Below are 7,374 nucleotides of genomic sequence, written 5' to 3'. Positions count from 1 at the left end.
AGGTTAAACGTTTGTGACTTGGATGGATTCTGTTTGGTTTATCCCGTTAATCTTTTGCCCTTTTTCCTATGATCTCTCTCTCTCTCTCTCTCTCTCTCTCTCTCTCTCTCTCTCTCTCTCTCTCTCTCTCTCTCTCTCTCTTTTTTTTTTTAGCTTTTTATCAACTAGGTCTGTCATTTAGTAACTCAAACCATAAGGGGGGGCCACGTGCCCGTTTGCCCCCCACCCTGGCTACGCTACTGATCTATCATCGTTCTTCCCTACTGGTTAAGTGACTTAAAGAAAAACAGAGAGGAATCTGTATCTGCTACTATAGGTTACAGAGCGTTATCCTTGACGATATTGGTCAAAAATTAATTAAACACATTTCTCCGAGTAATATTTTTATTATCAACAGAGACATTTTGAACAAAGGAAAACTTTTCAGAATTATCAAGTTACTCTGAGCCCTGTCACCATATGATACCCTCCATGTTATGAGAAGAAAAGTCACTACATTTTCATAGGCTAAAACTGGATTATACTGCAAGTCATGGAACTCCAGCAAAAACAATAACAAGAACACAAGCTCGCTTGAATGTTTCGTGAATTTTTGATGTTGATACAGCCTTATTGCTTGCTCTTATTTAACTTGACTTCTGCGTCTGTTTGTCTGTCTGTCTGGCTGTCTGTCGTCAAATCTTGTAACTCAATTTTCGACCTGTTCCCTTCGTCCGATGGACTTGAAATTTTGCAGGGTTACTCATCCCGGTGACAATACTGTACAGCCTTACATGTGACCTCTTCCAGCATCTGAGGATTTGTACGAAACTCTTCGGATTTTTCACAACTTCTTTGACTCGATAGACTCTATCTTCTATAACCTATATAACCCCTCCCCTTTCCCTCTTCCATCCCCTTCCCCCTTTCCTTTTCCATCCCCTCCCCTCCCCAGCACACGATTGTGTTAATTTAGCTGTGTCCTCGTCTCCCCCTTCCCTCCTCCCTCCAGCTCCCCTTTCCCTTTTCCTTCCCCTTCCACCACCTATCCCCTCCTACCCCCACTTCCAAAGCACACGATCATGTGTTAATTTAGCTGTGTCCTCCCTCACCTTCCTTCTTCCATCCCCTTCCCCTCCCCTCCCCTCCCATCTCCCTTCCGGTGCATACGACCAAGTGTATAGATGTGCCCTCCTCTCCCCTTCCCACTTCCATCCCCTTCCTCTTCCGAACCACACGATTATGTGTTAATTTAGCTGTGTCCTCCCCTCCCCTTCCCTCTTCCATCCCCCTCCCCTCCCCTTCCCTCTTCCATCCCCTCCCCTCCCCTTCTCTCTTCCATCCCCTCCCCTCCCCTTCCCTCTTCCATCCCCTCTCCTCCCCTTCCCTCTTCCATCCCCTCCTCCCCTCTTCCATCCCCTCCCCTCCCCTCCCTCTTCCATCCCCTCCCCTTCCCTTCCCTCTTCCATCCCCTCCCCTCCCCTCTTCCATCCCCTCCTCTTCCGAACCGCACGATTAAGTGTTAATTTAGCTGTGTTCTCCCCTCCCCTTCCCTCTTCCATCCCCCCCTCCCCTTCCTCTCTTCCATCCCCTCCTCCCCTTCTCTCTTCCATCCCCTCCCCTCCCCTTCCCTCTTCCATCACCTCCTCCTCCCCCATCCCCTCTCCCCTCCATCCCCCTCCCCTCCCCTCTTCCATCCCCCCCTCCCCTTCCATCCCCTCTTCCATCCCCTCCCCTCCCCATCCCTCTTCCATCCCCTTCCCCCCTCCTTCCCTCTTCCATCCCCTCCCCTTCCCTTCCCTCTTCCATCCCCTCCCTTCCCTTTCCCCTCTTCCATCCCCTCCCTCTTCCGAACCGCACGATTAAGTGTTAATTTAGCTGTGTCCTCCCCTCCCCTTCCCTCTTCCATCCCCTTCCTCTCCCCTCCCCCTTCCGGTGCACACGATCAAGTGTTAATTTAGCTGTGTCCTCCCCATCCCCTTCCCTTCCTCCTCTCCTCCCCTTCCCGTCCCCTATCACCCCCTTCCCCCGCTCCCTCCCCATCTCCCCTTCTGGAGCACACGATCAAGTATTAATTTAGCTGTGTCCCCTCCCCCTCCATCTCCCTCTTCCATCCCCTCCACTTCGTCCTCCCCCTTCCACCACCCCTCCCATTGCCCTTCCCCTCCCCTCCCTCTCCCCTTCTCTTACCTCTTCCTCCTCCATCCCTCCCCTCCTCTTTCCCCTCCATCTCCTCATTTTCCTCCCCTCCATTTCCCCTTCCCCTCTCCCTCCTTTCTCCTCCCCTCCCATTTCCCCTTCCCCCTCTCCTCCTTTCTCCTCCACTCCCCTCCCCCCATTTTTTCCTTTCCCCTCTCCTCTTTTCTCCTCCACTCCCCTCCCCTCCCATTTCCCCTTCCCTCTTCCTCCTTCCCCTTTTCCTCCCCTTCCCCCTTCCCGAAAAGGATATCAGATTCGTTGGCTACAACCAAAAATCGGTTACAATTTCTGTTAAAACTAAAAAGTATAAAATAAATGTAGACATGCTTTTATCAAAAAGCACTAAAAAGTAAAAAATATTTTTTTAGACACACCAGGATTTTCTTACAATCAATCATGTCTACAAATATAAAAGCGTGGGCCCCAAACATGGAAGGAATTGCTACAAGAAATTTTAAAAAATTTATTTCCTTTCTTGTAGCATTTCCTTCCATGTTTGGGGCCCACACTTTTATTTTTGTAGACATGATTAATTGTAAGAAAATCCTGTCTCAAAAAATTATTTTTTTTTACTTTTTAGTGCATTTTAATAAAGCATGTTTAAAAAGTTTTTTTAGATTTTTTTATTGCACAATCATGCAGCTTTTGAATTTAATGAGTTGTGATATTTCAATCGAAAGTTGTATTTCAATCAAAAATTTTTTTATCTTTCACACAAGTGTCGACTTTTGTAGAAAGCAAACCTCAAAATTCGTATGATGGAATATTAATAAATTAACAGGAAGTTCCAGTGATTGCGCATACTTTTATCAAGTTTCATCCACTTGGAAAAGATGACTTAATAATGAAATAATTTGTAAAAAATGTAAATTTAAATAACTGAATACTTTAACGTATCTATAATAAAGGAATCTTACCAATTTACGGAAAATTATTCATAAAAAATGTTTCGTAAATAACGCACCCAGTCTGATTCCCCCCAAGACTCCAGAGCCCAGAAGATGAACCAAACATCACATTGTGATTGGAAACGACTAATAACCATTTATGACGATGCATATTACTGAAATAATGTACTTTGATGTAAGAATGTATTTTAATGTCGTGACGGAAGTGCAGTGACTAGAGTGAGAGAAATTTGCCGTTTTTAACGCATATCTCGAGTCATGGATTAGACTTGTCTACAGAGGAAAACACATTTCGTGTCACCCACCGAAGGTAAGGAGACCTACCGTTGTCCAGGATAACTATATATTTCGTTCTGTAGGCTAATCTGGGTTTGTTTCTGTGTCACCATTTATATAGCATATCGCAGACTAACCTAAGCTCTGGCAATGTATTGGCGTGGGTGTAGGCTCAGGTTGTTGCCAGCCTCAGCCTAGGACTGCGGGTCCGCGTCCTGTCTTGCCATTGGCTTAGACCTAGGCTAGCCCGTATGCCATGAGGTAGGTTCGGTTAGACCACTTTAAAAACCGAGGGAGGAGTTAGGGCTACTGTAGTAGGCATTTCAGAGAAAATAGGCTCTGTATGTCTGTAGGTAAATCTAAGCAGCAGCTCTGCACTAACTAGCCTAGGCCTATTACCTTGGAAATTGATTTTGGTAGAACTGTAGGGTAGGTCCGCGTCGCCGACGGCACTATATCTTTACTTTTTCTACAGTTTTTTGGGTTGCTAATTGTGAATTTGCCTTTCATTTTTGGCGCTCGAGTCTAATTAACCTGGAATTTACCCTCGAAGTCCATCCAACAAGGGGTTTCCATACGCGATCTTCACAAGACAGAGCACGGGTACGTCTGTTTTGAACGGTTCATATTCCGTCCGGCAAGCGCAATAACTTGTTAACGTATGGGTACCCCCCCCGGGCCAGTACTAAACACGGCGAAGGGACATTCCATTTGGCCGACAACAAACAGATGCACTGCCAGTATCAGAAGCCCTAAAAGTGTAGAAAAAACCAGTTTCCAAGGTAAAAACAGGTGAGGAGCTAATACTTAGAATTACCCTTACCTTTACCTAACTTAATCTCAGATTCCATCCCCTAACCTGACTTTGGGGGGTGGGGAGATGGCTCTGCCCTCCCTGCACCCACACCCAAAAAGTCATGACCTCACACTGTACATTCTACTTGGGGTGGTATGCAAAGGGAGGAGCAAAATCTTACTTTTGGGGGTGGGGTGGGGTTGCAGTCCAGCGGGCCCTACATCCTAGGTAATGTTCAGTGAAGGTAGGTTTATTTAGGTCATATTCTATCTGCAGCTTTTGAAATAGTCGAGCCTCTCCAATCTCATGGCAAATAGGCCTATTTAGGTCATATTCTCTCCAAAATTTCTACTACAGTTATATAATGGGTAGACTTGGCCAGACCATGTGATCCACTTCATTGCTGCAGAATACGGTAAATTTTTAGAAAGAGGAACCAGCCCAAAATGACATGAAAATATGTTTTTCTAGGTGATTTTGATGTGTTTTGCACAAATATCACCTTCATTTTCCTCGGAAATTAATGGTTTTAGACTTTACCGAGCACCTACAGTTTCCGGGCCCACTCGACCGCCGACCGAAATCAGCGGAAGAACACCAAAACCAACATGTCGTCCTGTTTATGTGCTGTCTGTAAGGCCGTGTGGCCGTGGCCTTATCCGCATATTTAAAGATTCTTGGCAAGCACGACATTTTCTGGCAAGAGGTAATGTTGCGCGGAACTAGCCACAGGGGTTACAGTAAGGCCATCGGAACGGCACTTATCCGCATATTTAAAGATTCTTGGCAAGCACGACATGTTGGTTTTGGTGTTCTTCCGCCGATTTCGGTCGGCGGTCGAGTGGGCCCGGGAAACTGTAGGTGCTCCGAGTAAAGTCTAAAACCATTAATTTCGAGGAAAATGAAGGTGATATTCGTGAAACACATCAAAATCACCTAGAAAAACATATTTTCATGTCATTTTGGGCTGGTTCCTCTTTCTAAAATAATACTCAGAATACTATAGTTGCGCACACATCGTTTCTTAAAGAAACAGTGTCACATTGAGAGGGGACCAAGGAGAGAAAGCTCCCCAACCTGCCCAGGTCAGGGCACGGCAATCTATGATAGGTTTGGTTACAGGAAGGTGAGATTTTTAAGCAGCCTGCAACATGCAGAAATAGGCATATATAATGTGCACAAGCATGATCATAAAATATGATTTCTGTTATAGTCTTGGGCTGCTTTGCGGAGTACTTCTGACATGTGGATTGAATTATTTTTAATTTTCAAACCAGGCACAGGTTCAACTCGATGTTGTGTCCTTTTCAGAGTTACCAGAATCACATCATAACTTATCTCAGAACTTTTGGAAAAACCTCAGCTGTCCCATTGAAAATCACTTGGCCCCCAAATAGGCTAATCATTGTTTTCAGAGCCATTATGCATCCCAATGCAACATACACAGTATTTTTTACATTTTGGAAAGCTTACTTAGGCTAGTCCAAACAACATATTAATTAAGAATTGTAGCCTTCACTTAGTTATTTTATTCTTAAAACTTGAAAATGACTGTAAAGGCAACAGGGAACAACTAGGAGACACAGACCAATGTGGTAATGCCATAACGGAAGTGATGAACTTGGAGAAACTCCTGAAATGGCAGTAGTAAATGACTACATAAATGACTGTGGCATAAGCAGGTTCAGTTGTCCTCAGACTTTATGACACGCTGCTGTAGAATTGTGGGAGAAGCAGGGAAATATTTTGCCAGATAAAAATATGGCTAAGAAACACTTCAAACAAACCAAAACTGCTAACTTGGTTAGTAAGCATTTGTAATGGTTTTGTTATAAATGAAATGTCTTGGAATTCCATGAGAATACAAACCATTGCCCTTTTTATAGGAGTTTTCTGATGTGAGCTGGAGACTTGTTGAGGCTCTAACAGGGTAGGTAATTGGTAGTAGGTAGGCGAGTTAGCGCTTTTCTTTAGCTGTTGTCCTATGCAAACATCTTGCTACATTCTCTGACTTGTATTGAAGCCATTGTTGCTATTTATCTTTCTGATTTATGACTCTTGGCTTATTTGTTGATTACACATAGCTATTGGTAAAAATTAAAAGGGCTTGCCTTCCTTAACAGAGTTATATGGGCTTTGGAAGTGCTACTGAAGAAGCTCAGGAAGGCCAAGAGGTCTTTGTATGTTGCTCTGGGCGATTGTTTTTGTGCATGACGTCTCAACCACTTACTTTTGTCCATTCTCCCATGGCTCAATCCTGAGGGTTACATTTGTAGTGGGTATCTCAGCAGGTGCTCTCTGACTGTAACAGCTCAGTTGTATGTGCAGCTGTCTCCTTGTGTGTGACCCGTCTGTGTAATCATCATTTAACTGTGCCAGATACTCTGGGTTTGTTGATGGACTATGTGACATACTCTGGGTATTCCAGGTAACCCACCATTTTATATAAGTAACTTACCAGAAATTACTTAGCTAAGAGTTTCTACTCGAACCGCAGCTTAAATTTTGAAATTCGCGGTAGTGATTCTTTTGTTTTTGTGTAGGTGACACAACCCCGCCCACTTTTGGGGTAAGAGAGAGGAACAACTAAGTCAATAGACCAATTTGTTTCTGCTGCTGGTATTGCTCACACATTATGTGACTAAGCAGCTTGGTTTTGACAATTGTTTTTTCTTCCCATCCGGTGAAGTATTCTTTGCATGGTAGCCTTTCGGCATTGTTTTTTCTTGATTGGTCTTTTGTTACTGATTATGACTTTTTAGCTAGTTAGTATGTCAAACACTAGCTCTTCCAGTTTCTGGTATTGGAGTAAAGGCTGCAATACCCGGTTAACAAAAATACCTGTGACTCTCATACCCCATGCACAAATTGCAGAGTGCAAGTTTGTACCCTGGATATGACATGTGACGAATGCAGGGATTGGGACGAACGTAAATTGAAGACTGACTTCTCATTTGAATAAATTAAAAGATCGCAAGAGAAAGGCAGCCGCTAAAGTCGGCAAGAAATTAGCTAGTCAGATGACTCCTAAATCTAACGATGTAGGTATTCCTGTTGTATCTCCTCCTGTCGTTCCTGTTTCCCCTGTACAGTAATCCCCCCGTATTTGCGGTCTCACAATTCGTGGACTTGTAAATGCGTCCCGTTAACGTATTGTTATTTCTCACCTTCTTACCTTCAAGGTTCTTCTAAGTGCCGTAACAGCCGTCCACAGCG

General features: G+C 44.3%; 1 protein-coding gene across 1 annotated transcript in view; it reads left to right on the top strand.

Annotated features, from left to right (window-relative positions):
- The first annotated feature begins 2,890 nt into the window (after positions 1 to 2,890).
- Positions 2,891 to 7,374, top strand: part of LOC136847408 (E3 ubiquitin-protein ligase Topors-like) — a 49,991-nt gene continuing 45,507 nt past the window's right edge. Inside the window, exon 1 of the mRNA XM_067119048.1 lies at positions 2,891 to 3,396. The gene's annotated coding sequence lies outside the window, so the exon portion shown is untranslated. The remainder of the gene's footprint in view (positions 3,397 to 7,374) is intronic.

Source organism: Macrobrachium rosenbergii, chromosome 16, assembly GCF_040412425.1.
Source record: "Macrobrachium rosenbergii isolate ZJJX-2024 chromosome 16, ASM4041242v1, whole genome shotgun sequence".
NCBI classification, from domain to species: domain Eukaryota; kingdom Metazoa; phylum Arthropoda; class Malacostraca; order Decapoda; family Palaemonidae; genus Macrobrachium; species Macrobrachium rosenbergii.
This window is presented reverse-complemented; position numbering and strand designations above follow the sequence as displayed.